Source organism: Ostrinia furnacalis, unplaced genomic scaffold, assembly GCF_004193835.3.
Source record: "Ostrinia furnacalis isolate ACB-3 unplaced genomic scaffold, ASM419383v2 OfSCF0457, whole genome shotgun sequence".
NCBI lineage: Eukaryota > Metazoa > Arthropoda > Insecta > Lepidoptera > Crambidae > Ostrinia > Ostrinia furnacalis.
The window spans coordinates 5,959-27,561 of NW_021130696.1; the positions used below are offsets into that span (position 1 = coordinate 5,959).

The following is a 21,603-nucleotide window of genomic DNA, read 5'->3' on the forward strand; positions in this document are numbered from 1 at the left end:
TGTTGTAGGCACCGAAGTCTTCTATCCGTACAACATTTATACATTCGCATAATTAGATTTTGGATTAATCTATCTTTAAAACTTAACTGTTTTTTAATCGAGGTAGTTTGTTACGACCTCTTGCGACCCCCCTATAGAGGCTTCGCGACCCACAGGTTGAAAAACACTGGTCTATAGGAACCATCCAGCTAAATTAATACATTCATGATGATATTTTTATTGTTACAGGTGTTGATGACTTGAGGGGATTCTTATTAGTCCAGTAGTTAAATAAGGTAAGTTTCTTTTTAGTTAACTTCTAGTTGTAAGGGAAATTTCATTCCTTTGCTTTTTAAAAATAGTGTTGTAGGCGTGCTTTGCAATAAATGTAGACCACATGGAAAACATAGAATTAAGCAGAATACTTAGTTTTGTTTGATGCTTTAGATATTACCTATCTCACTTAAAGTGAATGTAAAGATAATTTATGTTACATTTCACAAGTTAAACATACAGAATGTTACTTTAATACATCTAATTGCTCTTGGCTCTTAAAAATATGTATTACAAATACAAATATTTTATTTATGCAAACACACCGTTTACATTAGCTCTCACTATTAACGCTCTATGTTTACGTTATACTATTGGAGCTATTACTCATGATAGTTTTTGCCAATGTTTTATCAGTTACGCTACCAACCTGTATCAGTTATGAATACGTTACGAGCAACAACCGATTATACATCCGAACGTGTCTAATTGCTATCTGCCAGACAATCAAATAAATGGGCGCACTGTAAGTGGAGCGTGTCGTGACTGACGTTTTAACGTCAGAATGTATTGATACAGCTACATATGAAAGTACTAGCTTTTGCCCGCGTCTTTGCACTCTTAAAACTCATTTAATTTGCAAGTAGGCTTTTAAATAGTCACTACACCCAGTATTAACTCTACCACTGTTTTGGGACAGTAAATGAAACAGTGCTGAGAAGAAGCAGCAAGAGAAACTCAGACACTAAGTTTGGTCTGTCACTGAAATCTTCTATACTTATAATAAATCTGTAGAGAGGTCAATTCTGTACATGAAATATATTTTCAAAATAACTATCAGGGGGTGATTAGTGATCGATACTGATGCCAAAAATGCAATCAGTAAAATTTTTGTCTGTCTGTCTGTCTGTCTGTCTGTCTGTCTGTCTGTTCCTTATAGAAACAAAAACTACTCGACGGATTTTAACGAAACTTGCTACAATTATTCTTCATACTCCTGGGCAGGTTATAGGATACTTAGGAATTCCCACGGGAACGGGAGTCAGCGGGAAAATCCTTTTGTATGAAAAATCTAAACCGCTTAAGTTAGACGCTTGAAATTTGGCATGCAGGTACCTCAGTAAACTTAAAGCTTAGTTACAACAGGATATTGCAAAATTCCCACGGGAACGGGAGTTAGCGGGAAAAAACATTTGTATGAAAAATCTAAACCGCTTAAGTTAGACGCTTCAATTTTGGCATGCAGGTACCTTAGTAAACTTAAAGCTTAGTTAAAACAGGATATTGCAAAATTCCCATGGGAACGGGAGTTAGCGGGAAAAAACATTTGTATGAAAAATCTAAACCGCGTAAGATAGACGCTTGAAATTTGGCATGCAGGTACCTTAGTAAACTTAAAGCTTAGTTACAACAGGATATTGCAAAATTCCCACGGGAACGGGAGTTAGCGGGAAAAAACATTGTATGAAAAAATCTGAACCGCGTAAGATAGATGAAGGGGGGGTAAAACGAGATCCACGCGTACGAAGTCGCGGGCGGCCGCTAGTTACAAAATAAACATGGATTTGCATAATTTTCACCAGTTTACGTCTTATTCTTGTAACTGTACTAGATCTATACTTTTCTGCTAGATGGACTCGAGTAAAGAAAGATATTAATGTATTTTGAGGCTATATCAATAGAAACTAAACTAAACTATAAACTATGAATCAGTTTCATACATAATACTTTAGGATAGGTTATCTAAATATAAATGATAGTATTATGGTTAACAGACATCGACTGCGATTAGATTTCATGATAAACTGAAAAGATAAACACATCAGTGTCACGATAATGGTCACGATTGTTTTTTTCCTGAAAATTATCTGATGATCCAAAAAAGTTTTCAAATATCTATTTATTAAGTAATTTTATGTTTAAGAAGATGTCTTGAAGACACCATAAGACCACCATTACCATTGTGCAGCACCACCATTACCATTCATTGTTATCAACATGACCTGTCATTTACAGTCTCCACTGCAGGAGAATGTCCATGTCCTAAAATTCATCGTCATCATCTCAGCCATAGGACGTTCACTGCTGAACATAGGCCTCCCCTAATGCTTTCCATGTTGCCGAAAAGTAGCGGCCTGCGTCCAGCGCCTTCCTGCTACCTTTTCGATGTCGTCTGTCCACCTTGTGGGTGGACGTTCCACTAATTACACACATATCCTAATTATTAGAGGCATTTAGAGGCAAATGGAGTGTCCCTAGTCTCAACGCTGGTAAACGGGCTAGACAAATGTGCCACGCCATAACAACATTGCCTATGTATGTGACAATGCCAGGAGCAGTATCGTGTAGGTACAGTTTCCATTTCTGCTCCAGTTCCAGAGCACAATGGCGGTTATCGCGCGGATGTCGCGTGCGCGCGCGCCGGTCATAGGGCTACTGCATTTTATATATTTACTAGCTTTTGCCCGCTACTTCGCCGGCGTAAATCTTGATCTGTCAAAATAAGTCTATAACGAGTAATGTTTTTGTTATTAGCGACCGGTTAAACTATACAAATAGCCACATTGACTTTCCCTCTTTTAGAGGATGAATTCAGAAATAACCTTAAAAATTGGACCCCTGATTCAACTCCATAAGGGGTAACTTTTAAAAAATCCCTCATTTGATTGGAATTATTTATAGTAGACACGCAAATGAAAACTTTACTGTCTAACAACCCTAATGATTTGTGTCAACCCTAGCGCCTTTAAATTAAATTCGTCAGCACTGACTGTTCAAAAGTATTTGTTATCAGCTGCCAACCGGGTCATTGTTGGTGCTTGATGACTGTGTTTATGGCTTTAGAGATTTATTGATACGCCCGTACATTATCATAATACATATTAATAGCCTGTAGCGAGTGATTTTATGTAAGCCGTATACGGTGGCTTATTTATTTGTGAGTGTATAGTTTTTACACTAAGCAGAAGCGAGCAAAATAAGATACAAAAATGCAGAATACTTATGTTATGAAAAGCTGTAAAAATATGATGTTATTGCCATATTACCGCTAGCTAGCTAGGTTTAAAGGTTTCGGCTGATCACTCACATTCTTCTATTGTTGGAAAGCTCAAAACATAACTATAGTGTCAAACTACTACTTACTTAACTTCTGGGAAGTACGTAATAATTAATCTCCATCTTTTGTAACGACCGGTTTATCACATGCCTTAATAAGATTTTTTAAAGATTATTAGTAATTTGTATTGCACAAATTACTAATATTCCCTTTAGCCCCTCGTACTAAGCTAAATATTTTCACTCAGCCACAGAGACTTCGTTTCTTTGCACACTCAGTACTTATAGACCAAATTTTAAATAACGACACGTCACACAGCAATAAGCGACTGCGCACATCGTGTAACTCTCAACTTCAATATTTATGAAGGTGAATAACCAACTAACTACAATACGTAGGTCGTAAATTTGTGAATTTCTCGAGAACTTTCATGTCACGATCGCGAGAGAGAGGCAAAACGCGCGCAACGCTTTGTAGTGCCGCGCTGTCTACACCCAATTGGGAAAACATTTACGCGAAGTATATCATAAACACGGTATTTATACGCCAACAAGAAAAATCTTTCTTCACTAAAATTCCTTTTTAACGAGACAAAATTTTCTAAAATTCCTTAATAGAAATTGTCCAGGCAAAAATAACGATGTTAGATGTTCTTTGATTGATACAAGAATATCATTAATCTTAAGATTCGATTCTGATGTATTACAGTATAGCAGCAATAACTTAATGAATAAAGAGCTGGATGCTTAATTGGCTTATATTTTTCTTAATAATTCACAAAATATCTAATAGATATTGACGCCAATTACGGCGGCAAACGTCGCAAGACGCACGCAGGAGTCGATCGTCGTTTGACAGCTTTAGATTATCGCCACAGACCACTAACCATGGAGAAATTTTTATTTTTTAATTATTATAATTCTAGTCTGTCAACAGAGGGCCTAGTGTGAGTTTTTTTTTTCGATGTAAACTCACACTCAGCCCACTGGTGTCTAAAACCTTCACGTTGGAGTAGGCCTGGTTTCTAAATGCTATAGATTTTTATTATTTTGATGAGCAATTAAATGCACGCAATAACTATAATAATTATTTTTTCTTTCTACACAGACTTGAAAGTGACGAGTATTTTGACTGCGTGTAATAAAACGCAGTTGCGAGGTAATAAACTGAAAACGCAACGCTACCGTGTCTCATAGGCGCAGGCGCATTTTGCCAGACCACGGCTCGGTCGTAAATTGTGGCAGTCAACCACTTTCCTTTCGAGTGCAGTTAGTATAATAATAACACGGCCGCTTCACAATACATCTTAAACTGTATTCTATTTATTCAAAAAAATATTACTGAATTCAAAAAGAAAAGTGATATTCACCAAATTAACACTAGAAATAAAAATAAATTGGCTATACCCGCTTTTAGACTTAATAAAGTGTTTGCTACTTTTATGGGACAAGGTATCCATTTTTATAACAAAGTCCCTGATAAATATAAAGAGCTACCGTATAATAAATTTAAAGATATAGTTAAAGATCACATGCTTAAAAAAGCCTATTATACAACTCGAGATTTTCTTAATGATAAGTCATCCTGGGAGTAGGATTATGGTCCTCTCATGCTCGCACTAAAAAGAATTAAAATGAAAAGTAATGTATAAACTAATAATAATTTCTCAAATGTTATAGTGTCATGCTTCTCAATCTGGACTGTTACTTAGCTTTATTATTAGTTTTTTTTTTAAAGAGATAACTTGGAATTGTCATTCTCACTAAAATGTCTCTGGGGTGGTGGCGTAGTGAGGCGGGTCGTTACATTCCCTCTAATATGGTCGAGTGAAGCGATGGCTGGTTCACTCGTCATGTCTGTGAACAGGCGCTGCTTTCGGGGACTGGTCAATCCAAGTTATTCAAATTTATGTATGCGAGTCATTTCTACTAGTATCTTAATATGTAAGTCTAGAAATTAGCACGTCACTACCTTGTTTAATATACCACGCAATCTTGTATACCCATTCTTATAAGATACACCATACAAGAATGCATGGTAAATTCAGTGAACTGCTCCTGAATCGAATGTACCTACTACTACTATTTCTATTTATTTATATTAACCGGCAGACAGTGGTGACTGAGTTTGTTGCGGCGCTTCTTCTCAGCACTTGCCAAATGTTGGTCTCGAAGCGCTGGTAGGGTAAAAAGATTATGAGACATGTAGAGGCTCCTTAAGAGCAAAATGACGATTTGTAAGAACTATTTATTAGTCCAAACAAATAAAGAAATTTTGACTTTGACTTTGAAATACCTAGTCTATTTTACTAAATGATGTTGCATACAGAACGGAGAGAAGTAGGAATGTGAAAAAATAAATATCAGTTGATGCTCCTCTCATTTAAAAATTACAAATTAGTAAATTGCAGATAACTGTAACTGCGAAGATACTCGTATCGTGTTGAAGAAATGGTTCGTCGCGTACGTGTGTATTTTAAAGAATGTGGTATGGTATATTAACAACGCGTTACTAAAAATTAATTTATCACCACCTTTCAAAGGCAACCTGAAAAGTATAATCCTTTAGCTACTGTGTAGTAACACAAAATAATAATAAGTACTACGTACAGAAGTTTTACTTCGCAAAGGTATTTAAAAAATGTATGCTCAATGTCATTAACAATATGGTGTAATTTAGCCTGTCTGAAGAGTCAAGTACCATTTGTTGACAAACGCCAGTGATCGGCACTGCGCCGAAGCTTTAGAGGGCTGACTTCGGTAAAATGATGTGACGTGAGTGCCAAACTGCGGAAAATGGCGGAGGAAATACATGATTTAGCATGAATTATCATGAATAATATTAACTACTTATTTACCTCTCAGTGTCTTGAGGCAACTTAAAAAAGTACATTCTGTGTTTTTATTATTATTTAGGCAGTTAAATACTGCACAGTATTTAGTACACCATTTTCTTTATTTTCTTCCATCATACACAAGAATACGCGTGCTTGAGTCAATGTTCGCTCGTATGTGAGGCCTTGTCGAATAGTATCCTGTAGGTGGGCCATCGTGCGTGTTTTGTTTTCGATGTAAACTCGCGGAGATGAACAGGCCTGGTAGTAATTACTGATTACTTTATCGTTAAAAGTGGACCAAGTACCAAAAAAAAAAACTACAATGTTGCTCTCGCTCGCAATATACACAGCCTATGTGCTGTGCATTAGTAACCGCTAACTTGATATGCCTCTGCCTAATCCTATTAAAGTGCACTTCGCTGGCTTTGCACGACTAATACGAGTCAGTAAGTGTCTAAGTATTTTCTTCAGAATTTGACTGTTAATTTTTTTCACATAACTTTTGGTTAATTTTAATATTTTCGCCTTTACTCAAAAGCTAACACTACACAATAATTTATTAGAGAAAACGGGGATATTTCTTACGATTTTAATATTTTAGACTAAGTTTAAGGGAGTTCTAGAAATAGTGGAGTTCTCTGTACTTGCATTTTGTTGTCTTCCAACTATTACTGCATATTTCAGTCAAGTTACAATCGCATAATAACGCCAACTAACTGTTATGTATCGTTATTTTATATCGGTATTTAATTTGTTATTATAAGCGCGTATCCAAACGTAGCTAGTTTAAAAGCATTATTCAGGATGTGTATCCGAGATTCCTTCTTCTTGATTCGCAAGGCAAAATGGCGATAGGCAATCTTGTAAGCTCTGTGTTTAATCGAAAATAAAAGACAGTATCTTCAAATAGAAACAACTTTTATTTACGTCTCCAAGGCGGAGACATCACACTAACTATTATGAATATCGATAACTGCGTGTCAAATTGAGTTTCATGAATAATCGCATATCTTAATAATTACGAGTGTCAAGTCTTGGACATAAGAACTGCTTTTCGTATATAGCACAAAATCTTGCACTTAACCTCTAAAGTTTATTCATAATCAAGTCACAGTTCTATCAAATCAAATCAAATATTTATTCATTACTTAGGTAGGTATGCCCTTTTCAGGGCATTTTACTCATCCCAATAGATTCTTCTGTGTCCCGAGTGCGCTAATTTTTAACGTCTCCAATACATTGGCGCTTCTTCACCAGCTGCGCTCCGTTTTTCATTCCAGCTGAGGTGCAAATTCGGTATCACGGTAAAGTTCACGCGCAAACAAAAACGAAACAATGGATTTAATCACTTTCCAATAAAAGTCCGAGCATCTTATTTTTTTTACTAAAAAACGGCAAAATTAAATGTTCGTGAAGGCGTTTGACTTGAGTTTGAGAAAAAGTAGCTTTCTTACATTCCTAACTCAATGCTTTCTTTCAGCTTTTACACAAAGAAGAGTTGCGTTTTGTTTTCGTTTGAACTAGCTGTCAAAGCGACACCGCGATACGAATTTGTGATTTTCGTTCGTCGTCTTGTCGCGTTGTACTAAGTTGAAAATATTTAGCGCAATTCTGTTCTTAACTGGGACGTATTTCCAAGACGATACGGAACCCTTCATGAGAGAGTCCAACTCGCGCTTGACCGGTTTTGAAGCTTCAATGAAGGTATCAAACACCAATAACCCTGTTCATTACGACGATATTATCGGGGTTATTACCCACTAAACACGCTATCTACGGTGGCGTACGGTTCACGCTTGACTGGTGAAGGCCTAAGGTCAGGTTAAAGACCTAGACGAAAAAATCTTTTTTTAGCATTACATGATATGGCGGTCTTTCAACTCTATTGAAAATGAGATGTACTACAATAGTAGGTATACATACGTCCATAAGACGATACGGAAACGGAACCCTTCATGAGAGAGAGCACACTATGCCATTTGTTGCATCAGGATGTAACTTATTTGTTAAATTATTCTGCAAATGGATTTAAAGAAGAGGTGAAAATTAAAAGATCCTTAATTTTTTTCTAACTTTTCTAAAAGACAATGCCGGAAATTGGCGTCTTTTTTTTTTCGCGCGGCCATCGACCAAACCTTGTTTTTTGATTACAAAATAGTGTAATAAACCAAACTTACTACAACATGTATACCTCTAAACTCAGTCTGAACTGAGTTACGAGCATTAGAAGTTTGATGATTTTCATACTAGATTTGCTTTTTGCGCGCGAGTTTTGTAAGAAATTGCAACAAAATAGTGACATTGTATGTGTAAACAAACAATACCATCCATTAAAGGCTCCAGACATCAGTATGCAGCAGAATCAGCGCAATAAAAAAATAGCGCAGTAATTTGTTGCAATTTCTTACAAAACTTGCGCACAAAAAGCAAATCTTGTATGAAAATCATCAAACTTCTAATTCTCGTAACTCAGTTCAGACTGAGTTTAGAGGTATACATGTTGTAGTAAGTTTGGTTTATTACACTATTTTGTAATCAAAAAACAAAGTTTGGTCGATGGCCGCGCGAAAAAAAAAAGACGCCACTTTCCATACAAAATCTGGCATTGCCATTTCTGTAAAAAGGTTTAAAATCAATATTATGTAAAATAATGCCGATTAAAATTATGGACCGTAAAATCTATGTTTTTTGCGACTAATTCAGCAAAAACCAAAATAATTAACAATTTTGATTAACTTGAAATCTGTAAAATAAGTACCAACAAATAAATAATCGATACTTATTAATTATAAAGATCGAATAATCTTCTCATTAATAGAATTAGTCTGTAGCACATAAGATTATACAATTTCGTTGCAAATTCGCATTTATTACAACCACATAGACCACACTGTTTAAAATAGCTGAGTTGCTGTCGTCCATATTAATAGAGCAACCATATTGCCATCTTAAGATCCAATTAGTCCGAGGTGACTGACCTTTCAGTGCCTAATTACAATTATTTCACTTTTGGATTCTCCGTAAAAGCGAACGAAATTACACAGCCCGAGTGCATGGATGCAACGCAACGTAATTATAGCGAATTTATTAATTAGACGAGCGTATGGCAGGCGGTTTATAATGAGACGAAAACGAAAGTTATGCGGATTACGTCATAGACCTTGTTGTGAAATATGGACACTGAATCTTGATTTTGGGATGGTTATTTCATTTTTAACTTATATTTAGCGCTACGTTTGTTGTGAAGCTGCGATAACTGTCTAGCGAGGTGATATCAAAAGAGGTCTTTATTGACTAAAGGCTTGGTTTGACTGAGTTTTTTTTAAAGAATATTAGCAATTTGTAATTATACAAAATACTAATAATCCCGCTAACCCCTCGTGGTGAGCTAAATATGTTTGTGTTACGAGTGGGTTCACCACAATAGACGAGCGGCGGCGGGGTTCGAACCCAGTTTCTTGCGCTGCTTCTTCTCAGTGCTTTTTTAAAAGCTTATTTTCAGAAAATAAATTACTTTTATAGACCCTATAGTTAGAGAGGCTGTACTGAAATATCACGCATAATCAATAAATCTTTCAGTTGGCGAGAAGAGAGGCCCAAAAATTGTTGGTTGCTCAAAAGTTGACAAAATTTAACATAATATCATTATTATTAATATCGCTATTAGTATTATAACTTAGTCTTAATATTGTTAATGAAACCGATAAAATATTGTCACAAAAATAAAAATAAACAATATGATTAGATTTTATCTTTAAACTGGATTTGTGTCATCGATTTATAAAATTGGGCTTTCCTTTTGATTACCTATAACCATTATCAGCGATAAAATACTTTATTTAATGTTAAAAGCGCCTTTATTTACAATTTTCTTATCTGTATTTTATTAATAAGGAAATTATGTTTATTTATTTGGGTTATCCTTTATTTTAAGACATTGCATTAGTCAGAAAAACAAATTCAGGAAAATGACTAAAATAATAATAACGATTGTTTTGAAACCGAAACAAATGCAATACATGAATTGTTCAGGTTAATATTTATTCAAATTTATTTATTTCAAAATTTCACAATATGAAATCAGTACAAAATGAAATCATAAATATTTTAAATAACTACCTACCTAACTTAATAGAGAGGAAAATAATTCGTAAAACTATTTGAGTACCTATTAAAATTATTTGTTTAAATGACGACAGAACACCAACTTGTGTTTGTGCCGAATTATTAGGTGTTATTTTGCAATAAAATGATTGCGATCCGAAAAGATGATTCAAAAAGCACTCCCTGAAAAGAGTGACTGAAAGATGATTCGCGATCTAAATTCGCAATGGGTAGTATGGGTACGACGAGTCACTGCGGGAGACGATGTATGTTATAAATAAAGTACGTCACGGTGTTTTCTTTCACTTAAGGCAATGACCCGCATAAGTACTTCATTTTCTATACTAGTTACATGATCACATGATTACCTACAGCCAGGTTAAATAACTTATGTTGCTTTTTTCTTGATTTTTATTACTGCGAGTGTATAATTTTAATAAAGTATGGGATCATTATAATTTATTAATTCAATCATGCATGCATCAATAGGTACTTACATAAATATGAACTTAAAACTTTTTCATTCTGAACTGTGGTTATGTTAACTTCAAGTACCTACTTGAACATGAAATGGAATTTAAACGTCTAGAATAAGTTGACAGAATGGAAAATGGTGCTCGCTCAGCTGCTTTTTTGCGTTTCAATACCGTGTACAATCTTACTATGATTGTTAAAAGTAACGTCTATTAATGAAGTTAAGTTGATTCTTAATGAACATTATCCTTATTTCAGCCACAGGAGGTCCACTGCTGAACATAAGCTTCCCCCAATGATTTCTACATCGCCCGGTTGGTAGCGGCCTGCATCCAGCGCCTCCCTGCTACCTTTATGAGGTCGTTGGTCCACCTCTATACGAACTAATGTATGCTCGTATGTATCCTGAATATGGTCTACATTACTGATAAGTGATTTAAACAACTTGAATTTTACTTTTAAGTATGGTGTTTTTCATATCTCTTTCGTATCCGTTGCGGCACTGGATTGGCAAACAAGAAAATTGGTCAAGCGCATGTCGTAAAACTATTAAGCTTGGTTCCGTAACCCAGCCGGAAGCCTTATTGTTTTGTTCCACGACGTTTCAGAGGCTTTTCTTTCCGTTGTGAAACCAATGTCTTTGTGTTTTTAGCATTTTTACACACTTTACAGAGTAGTGTCCCTATTTGGTTATAGCTTGTTTTCATACCTTCACCTAGATCTACTTTTCACTGTGTTAAATAATATAAACAGGTAAAACTCAAAAAGTAAATAATAATGTGTTACTTAAAAACTTAAAAAAAGCGTGATAATCGCCTTTAGTTTTCATAAAGTTAGGTAGTTATCTAAGTCTGTTTTGTTGGAAAATCCTCATAATTTTATTATTAAAATTATTTATTAATGTTGTGTTTGTTATTGTTATGTATAACAAATTAATGATTATGTTGTCACTGATAAATCGCACAGTAAATCCAATGTTTGCAGCTTTTATCTTTTTGTCGAACATGGGAACGATAAATAGCAATTTTCATTTTAACACTTCGACAATCGTGTAGCATGGGATAGTTCATTTCCCATTGTGTTACACGCGTGTAACCATAGCTTCTTTTAAATGCTTAGGAATTTTGCTTTCAATTTCTTATGGCGCAGTTACACTATGCGGGAATTGATCGAGACATTAGTGTAAGCACGCACTTCAGTTAATTTCGTCGTGCGTCGCCCATACTTCGGCGTGCGTGCTCGCGCTTCTTCTCAGTCAATTTTCCGCAAAGTGTAACTGCGCCATTACGCCGATTTTTTATTTGAAACAAAACTGGTAAACTCGATGATTTATTTTTGAAACAATCTTGTATTGAAAGATCGACTCAAGGCCACGTGGTCTAATTGACCGTAGCGGTGGACCAAAGATACTCTTTGTTTTTTGTTTCTGACCTTCGTTTTGTTAACAAAGGGCCCTTTGAGTCATATCCTATCTGTAATCAAAGCGAATCGCTTTTTTGTCTCTTTAAAGAATCTTGGCAAACCAATTTCGACGGCGGTAGTTGATTAAATTTTGTCATTTTTATTAGAGGTACAGCATTTCAAAGATTAACGCTCCTTTTATCCTTTAAAATAAATGGACTATACCTACATATTTAGTATTTTTTAGTAGTAATAAGCCAAATTCTCCATTTGGACTGGCAAAGAGGGTCGTGCTTCTTTAGTGGAGACTTATTATGGATGATGATGAACCTCAAATTGTGAGTAAGTATATTCAAGCAAGAAAAGTTATGGATGATGATGAAATCAAAATACGGGAGCAAGAAAAGACTGCAATTCTTAAATATTCAATTGTTCTTTAAAATCTTTTAAAGCATGTATTTATCAGGAGTATTATAAATGCAGTGACTTCCATTTCAGGATTTTCAAATGTTTCTTTTATGTTGGCTTCATCATACTTAGCTAAGTACCAATAAGTTTTACAACCTATTGTGAGCTGTGTAGTAGACCCATTCAATGTAATGATGCAATAACTATATTTGTAAAGTATTTATCTTACATACTATTAAAGGTAGGTAGGTACTTACTCGCCTCTGTGTAGAGTTCGCGTTACGCGGATTTTAGCAAAAAAATACTAAAGAACTCAGGTGATTTATGGAATGACATTTTAGTTTTAGATCAATCTGACTGCCTGAAAAATATCATTCATAATAGGGTTTCAGAGAGTGCATCCTAATCCGAATCATTCCAATAAGGGTTGATATAGTTTTTATCTTGGTATATCAGGACCTTAGTTGCGCAAACTGGTGAGTGCAAATACGATAGGCCTCATTGAGCCATTATACAGGGTGACTTTGTTTTTTTTACGTAAATCAATTAAGTTACTGATTCTGAGTCGCTCCTAAAAATTTGGACATTGATTGCAAAGTCACCCTTTATACCTAATAACTTCAAAGTCTGTCGAGTTGTTACTGTTGTTACCAAACGATGAGAATGTGGAATGATAATGAACATGACTTGTCATTACTCCACCACAAAGTAAGTAGTATTTCTTCGATGATCGTTTGAAACTTCGACCCGCGATGAAAGCTTGTTGACAATCGTCACAGAATAAGTAATAGTACAGGTACAGAAGGATTACTCCGCAAGACGATTTACATAAATGCGAGTCTTGCTACGACGCGATACAGTGGAATTCAGCTCGCACAGCACTACGTACCTACAATTTTATTCACCTACAAGTTTTGTCTCTTTCTATCGCGTGCCTCTGAACTCTTCTTACGCTGTTAGGGTTGCTGTCTAGTGAAAAAATAATTAATCTACTTATTTGTAATGAGGTACGTATGTAGATTTCCGCAGCATTCAACTTTTAATACTTTATCATCAGCAATTCTTATGCACGGTACAGATGAAGGAGTGATATCAGTGAGCCAGTCCCGGTGCCGTGTCATATGCATGGATGCCCCTGAGTCAACATACCACGAATCGGAGTCATTTGTTGTGGAAGCTGAAAAAGCTGCGACATATCCTGTTTCCATCTCTTTCTTCTTATTATTATTTGCCTTTTTATGCCAACAATTTTTACTGAGATGTCCGAACTTGTTACAATTAAAGCACCTCGGGCCTTTCTTAATTTTTGGTTGATCACTTTTGGGCAGATTTTTTGTGTTTGTATAAAGTGCGGTAGTGTCTGATGTCTTTACTTCCTGTAGTAATTTATTTTTTACTAAATCAGCACTAATCTTTATACCGGAACTCTCTAAGCCCATAATCATTGGCTTATACATTTCTGGCAATCCTGCCAGCATCAACGTGCCCAACCACTCATCATCCACATTTAATATTCCTTAGTTTGTGCGCCGCTGACATAACTTTGTTTACATACCTAGTCCTCTACTGAAGAACTGTTTTCCAAATTGGTATTAATCAGTTCTCGTAATAGGCCAACTTTACGACTTAGGCCACTGTCTTCAAAAGCCTTTGCTAAATTATCCCACACCTGTTTTGCATTTTGGGCTTCTTGAATATGTACATACAAAATCGGGTCAACTAATAGTATTAGTTTTGACTTGGCTTTGGTGTCTTTTTCACGGAGCTAGGGTCAGTGGCCACCGGTTCTTTTAAAATGCAGTCATACAAATCTTCATGCTGTAAGTATGCCCTTACTGCAAAACTCCAAGCAGCCCAATTCTCGCGACCCGTTAGCTTTTCAATTGACATTAAATTACTTCCAGCCATTTTTATGCATTGAGTTATAATGTACGTAGTAATATTACTTCAATGTTTTTATGTACGTATTTTCAATGACATTAGCTGAAAAACTAGAAATCACTCGCGAGCCCGGTAAGTAAACAAAATACTTTTCTAAATGCAAAAATAAACATAACGGCAGGCTTGGGACGGCCCATAACCTGATCTGGGCCCATAACCTGATGAAATTAAACAAAGCTTAATATGAAGACTTTATATTTTAGAGTAAAATATATCGATACCTCTGGGCTCAAAGGTCGTAAAGGACAAAGTACGACTTTTCAGGAGAAGCAAAAAACTATTTTTTATTTTTTTATTCGACAATAACTTTTTTGTTTTTTGAGCTATTAAAATATGACCTAAGAAGAAAGTGCTTAGAATTCACAGCATTTTCCGAGGAAGTATTGAAAAACTGAACTAGGGCAGTATTTACTGAGATAGATTTCCTTTACGCCCTCAAAATTACAATAAAAAGACCTTTACACCCCTCAAATAATCGTCCTAGGCAAGTTACTCAGGGCGTAAGTCTATTTTTATTTTACAAAACTACAAAATCAAGGTAATAAAGGACAATTTACAGAGTTTTATAGGTTTTCATAGGTCGTAACGGAACACCTAGGTAAGGTATTATGCAAGGGAAAATTGATAATTTAGCTTAAATATTTAATTTTTTATTGTATTTGATGTGTAATATACCATTTCTTCACATATTTTTAATGAATTATAGTATTTTAAATGAAATCAAATGATTTTTCGTGGCTTCAAAATATAATGCACACAATTTATGAGACTATTATTTAAGCAAGCAGAAGTTTTGATATCTTCGAACTAGAAGATACCATTTCCGATATAAGAGCGAATTTAGAAAATAAATATTATGACGTTTTTAAATAAAACTTCATAATAATGTTTACTTTACAAGAAAAGCCGAAACCAATTTAATTTTATTTATTTATTTAATCATTATTATTGTTTCGAAAAACTACAAATGGCGGACTTAATTCTATAGGGCAGTCTGTCAACCAGTTGACGTTATGATACTGCAGATAGGATAGAATTATTAAGGACAAACGAAAACCAAACTATGATTATTCTAAATAGATTAAACATTGTTATTCATAATAGCTTGAAATTATGTCATTGTACTTGGTACAAAAGTAGAAATGTTAGGTAAGTATGATTACTAGTAGGAAGTTTTTCATTCCAGTAAAGTATATCCACTTACTTTACTCTTACATAATACAGTTTTTAAAAGCCAATTATTTTTAATATAAAAATATAACTTCGAAAAAAAGTGCATTCACGCTTTTTAGTACATTAAGTTTCAACTGACACTATAGTACATATTTTCCCATGTTAAGCGTAAATATTTTTCCTACTATTTATAATTATTAGCTGATACAAATAACTTTTAAATAGAACCTAGACTTATTTATTATAATTGTTACAGTCAAAACTCAAAAGAACGTTAGTCTAAATTACTAGGAAATCATTAAAAACAATTGTAAAGCGTAGCATTTGTGTGATTTATGCATACAAAACATACATACACTCGAAAAAACATAACCCTCCTTCTGCAGTCGTGTAATAATGACACCTTATGGTACTACAGTAAGGTGAATTCTTTTTCTCATCTAGTTTTTTTCATTTTTTAAATTTGTATGATGACTATCCTTACTTAATTAGGTAATATGTTATTTTATAGCATGTTTTCATTTTGTTAAATCATCTTATAATTATCTTTTACCTGACAAATACCTAGTTTCATCAAATATTATGAGAAATAATAAAAATCATTATTACTTTACCCGATGTGGATAGATGTCATCATTTTATATGTACAAATCACATAAACGTTACACTCTAAAATAGTTTTATTACTATAGTTTTGATGATTTTTTAGTTCTTTTGTTTGTTCTAAACGCACATACTTAAATACAATAAGAAACGTCTATAAAATTTACCTACTCAGTTGTTATAATGTCCTTTCTTTGTAGATTTTTGAAATATTGGTTTAGATAATCTAAGGGCGTAAAGGACAAATTACTTGACTTTGGTATGAAAATTTTAGGTTGTAAAGGACAATAGATTATACTACATGTATATTATACGCCCAAGAATTTGTGTTTACTTGTTCTTTACTACCATGTTAACTGTCTTAAAAAATCAAATGGTATTTACATCCCAATTTTCACGATGAATTCTGTTTAGCTCATCAAATATGATGGGTCGTAAAGGCACTTTTTTTGAGAATTTAGACAAACTAAATATACAGATCGATAGAGAATTAAATTCTGAGTACAACTGTATAAAAAACTCATTTTCGGTATTTTGTCCTTTACGACCTTTGAGCCCAGAGGTATCGATATGAGAACATTTTGTCAACGCGACAAGGACGAGAGTGCCCATAGACAATATTAGTAAGGAGTTTCTCTTATGCGTCCATAAATCCAACAAGTAGGTATTAATAACTTAATTTTTTTACCATATCTTTAGACATTATTACGTTCGATGTAGATTTGATTTTCGTAATTAAATTAGTTAATAGATAGTCGATGTTACAACTCAATGGAATCGAAATCTATAACGAAAAACAGGTACTTATGTAAAGGCATTAAGAGGGGACACACACTAAAAACCAATAAGTATTTTAAACCACGTGTAACTTAACACGTGCACCACATGCGGGTCATCATCACTATGGAGCGAAATTGCGATTTATGGACATAGCGATTTTTTTCACAATTTCTATTTGAAAAAAATACCTATCGATAGGTTACGTTATTCTGATGAATAAATGCTGCACAAGTTTTTCTCTAAAACCAATAGTNAAATCGCTATGTCCATAAATCGCAATTTCGCTCCATAGTGCGGCATGTGTTTAACTATTTTGAGATTAATATTTATTACTCTTGTTTGGTCGAATCCACCCTAAAGAATCTATGTGTTACCATTGTCACCGGTGCCGCATCGGTCAATGGAAACATACTTCATAGAAACTCCATTCCCCATGGGACGGTATTCGAATAGAAATGCATTTAAAGATTTCTATGCGCCTCTTTAGTGCCGGTCTTAGTTTTTCATCGGATGACTTTCTGCCCGTTTTAGATGTCACAACTTTTTCTCATTCTGGAATCGACAACTGGTCGACATTGTAAAAACAATGTCAGCTACATGGACCTATAAAAAAAGGCGGACGGAACTCGCGCTACAACAAAACTGTGACGCAAAATTTTGGCGTTTGTCTATTGTGTGAGTGAATTTAGGGATGCCATGCTAGCCAAAACATTTTACCCATTTATTTTAAGAATTAAACATAGATCGGCAGATGTTACTTGGAAATGTAGACAGAATTATTCCGTGCCATTTTAAAAGGATGAAAGGTGAATGCGTTGAGGTAGGCGCGAAATTTTCAATGTTCAAATTTTCTTACATTGTTTGCAAGTCAGTGTGTCAGGGTATGTACCTACATAATGTTGATCAAAAATGATTCACGCAGTTACAAATTACGAATCTTGTGTACATTATAATCATAATCTTATGCATCATCAATATATTATTATTATCTCTGATAGAATTTTTTTAACATACAACCTGACACTGACTTGCAATCAATGTAAGAAAATTTGAATTTTGCAGTTCCACATTTTTGGGAAGGATCAAATTTGCCTATGAAAATATATCCCATTAAAACACAATTATTATGATAAATTATTTTATTTCCATAGTATTATGATAAATTATTTTATCTCCATGCGTAATAAATAACTAAAAAGTCCTAAAAATATTATTAATTTCCCATATTTCGGGTAATTTTCCCACGTAAATAACTGAGAACACTGGTCTTTGACGTATTATTTTTTCGAGTGAATGACGTTTGATTTCAATTAATTTCAATATTTTAATGTCGGGAAATAAGTGATTGGATTATTATTTTGCCTGTGAAATGTGATTCCTTAATTTTTGTTTGTTCGAACAGAACGGTTTTTACACAATTTCATCACACAAGACATGTCGTATTCGTGTTGTTTTTTCGCTGCTTAAATGTGTCAACTGTGTGAAGTTTGCACTCGAAGTGGTGTATCAGGGTGTGAATGTGTGCGTGCCGGCCTGTACGTACAGGCAAGCTGGTGTATCCTAATGTCACAGTATTTTGTTGATGAGAATCCGTCCGACTTTTTTTATAGGTCCATGGTCAGCTAATGGAAAAGCTGGTGGGATAATTAATAGTCGGTTTTCCTTCTTCGCTATTTTTATTGGTCCGGTTTGAATGCTAAGTTAACTCTCATCGATCGTATTGGATTTTAATGAAAGTATGTCGCTGAAGTAGTTTTTGTTTGCTATACTATTTAGATACTTTTAGTGCTTTTTTACTTAGATGTAGAGTTCTTTGATAAATTCCCAGCTGGGACAAAGGTATTTTGTGTGCGAATAACGTATTTGACCCTAGAAAGTTTTTTTTGTCAACCTGTTATAAAACAAATAATTTCCCGAAAAAGCTGTAGGTCAGATTAAACCTTAATAAGTGAGATTAAGGCCTGACACCAGTAGGCCTAGGATGCGCGCCGTGAATAAGCGGTTATCACGCCATTTTATCGATTTTGCTTATACATTTTGGCCCGGCTGGATTATGACTCGAGTACTTAGTTATCACAAATACGCTAGCGTACTAACATAGTTGGTGTAGTATTGTATGGTCTAAGACACACATCCATTGCGAAAGTGCGCCGAGATCTGTAATTTGGCGTAATTACCGAAATTAATGCAACTTGCAAGAAGCGGGGGCGTCGACCGCTGATTCGTTGTTTAGTCCGCTTGCGTAATTGCTTCGTAATTGAATTTAAATTAACTACTGGATTTGTACAGTCAAAAGCACATCAAACTCAACATTTTTGTAGGAAAATGACATCTATTCCAGCTACTTAAGAACCCACAGTTAAGTTTAACGTGCTGTCGTCTATGCAGTGTTTTTGCTGTCTCTACACTAGCCTTCACTTAATCAACATGCATTGGTGGTCTTTGATTAGTGTTAATTCCTGTTTTTTGGCAAGTTCTTAATGTTCTTGTGTTTCAAAAATTATTTCTAGCAATAACTATTTGAAACAATTTACGAAACATAATTTTTAAGTATCATACCTATAAGGCACTTGTACTGTATCTCTAATGGTTTCACCTTTTACCAAAGCTAGCAAAATAGTATCTCTACTTTTTAAACTGCAAAAAGTATACTTGTTGGTGTAGGTTGGTATATGGTAGGTATTTGCTTCACTTGGCAAGCGAGTAGGGTTCATTGACATTTATGAGCGAATTATAAAAAAATATGACAAACGAGTACGAGAAATAACTAGTCAGTGTGTTACAGTTCAAAGATCTACGAGTACTAGAGTACTTCATTATTTTGAAGCAAAATCGCACTTATTTATAGTAACGTAAGATGCCACAGTGTTTAGGTTGATATGGTTGTCCGTACAAGGGCTCAGTTTGAACACATAATTGAGTTGACCCTTTCTTGAGGGCTGACGAGCATATGCAAAAAGAATAAACCCTACATACTGCTAAGTCTAGAATTAAAGAGACGCACCGTGAGAATGCTCCAGTTGATCCAGTTCACTTATAAGGTTAGATCGAGGGTACTACACAACAACTGGCATTCAATGCAAAAGAAATAAAATGGAATCAAGTAGTTGGTGGCATGAAATTCAGGAACTTTTCTATTAGGAAACGACACTCAATAATTAAGGATTTACCTTTCTTCTATCTTTTAACTGCAGAATAAACTTGTCTTTTTGTTTTTAACATACAACTGGCAATGTGCCAAACTTATTCTTCAGTTAAATGTTATCCGACGATTGAAAAATCAATCATTGAGTTAGTTAATAAAGTCAAGCTTGTGATTGGTCATTAATTGAAAAGTTAAAGCTTATACGTATTACGATAATGTACTTATATGCTAATCTAATACATATTTTCTATCTTTTCAGGTAACTAAGAGAATCAAACTCTACTTCTTATTTTTGGATGAAAATCTCGGGAAAGTAAGTCAGCTTATTCCAACACATAATTATTTCAATAGCTTCTAATTGGAATATTATGTAGTATGGAACTCAAGTAGGTATTTAATAATATTTTGGTGAGCAGTGTGCCTACCATGAGTTTACGTTAGGTGAGCTCGCTAGCGAATACGTCAAAAAATTCTATGAAGATTTTATTTCTTGAAAGTAGCCGCTAGGGGCGCTGCACAATATGTCATACATTTAAATGTCATTTTTTCACGCAGTCGCTAGCGAGCACACCTAACGTAAACTCATGGTAGGCACACAGAAAACATTATGGACGTCGGAGCTTTTATGCTCCAAGTTGTAATTATCTGGTAATTTCGCTGATTCTACATGATATTTTAGACTTACAATACAATAAGTGGTAACATAACTGGCATTGTTAGTCATCCATAATGATGTATTATTATAATACGACCTGAGAAAGTAAAATTACAGCCAAGATAGAAATCTGTTACGCGATCTTTATGATAACTATGCATAACCTCTAATTTGTTTTGTTTGACTAACCCACTTTCAAACGCCGCCATTTATTTCCCGTCACAAGTTGTCATCTGTCACAGTGACAGCTCTTTGTTTTAACAATTGCGAAAACGGTGGCAAAGACTATTGTCCGTACAGCCGAGATTATTGTTTGCAATATTTCTAATTTCTCTGTTCTCATTTCAATGTTTTTGCCGAATATTTTGGTCAAGGTCCATTTAGTTAAAGGTTATTGCGAGTCGGATTTGATTTTGAGGGATAAAGTAAATACAGTTATTTAGAAGGTTTTAAAAAATACATTCAATGCTATTGTATTCATAAATACAATAAAATTCTACCCGTGTAAAGCAACCTGGGATGGATTACAATTTGTTTTATAAGCGTAACTAGCCTGTATCTACTTACGTAATTGTTAATTAATTAATGTTGTTGGATGCATCAAGTTGCACGTAAAAGTTACTCAGAAATTGAAGTGCTCGTTTGAGTTAAGTTTAAATCAGTAATTTAATATTTCTTCGTTTTGCCCTTCCTTTATTGCTCCAACAAATACGTAATATGTTACTACCATAACGGTTGTAAAAGTACCTAGTTACAGCACAGTACGACAAGAT

General features: G+C 34.6%; 1 protein-coding gene across 1 annotated transcript in view; it reads left to right on the top strand.

The window, feature by feature from the left end:
* Positions 1-220: 220 nt before the first annotated feature.
* LOC114365739 (SH2 domain-containing protein 4A) overlaps positions 221-21,603 on the top strand; it is a 37,549-nt gene continuing 16,166 nt past the window's right edge. The window contains exon 1 of the mRNA XM_028322383.1: positions 221-275. The gene's annotated coding sequence lies outside the window, so the exon portion shown is untranslated. The remainder of the gene's footprint in view (positions 276-21,603) is intronic.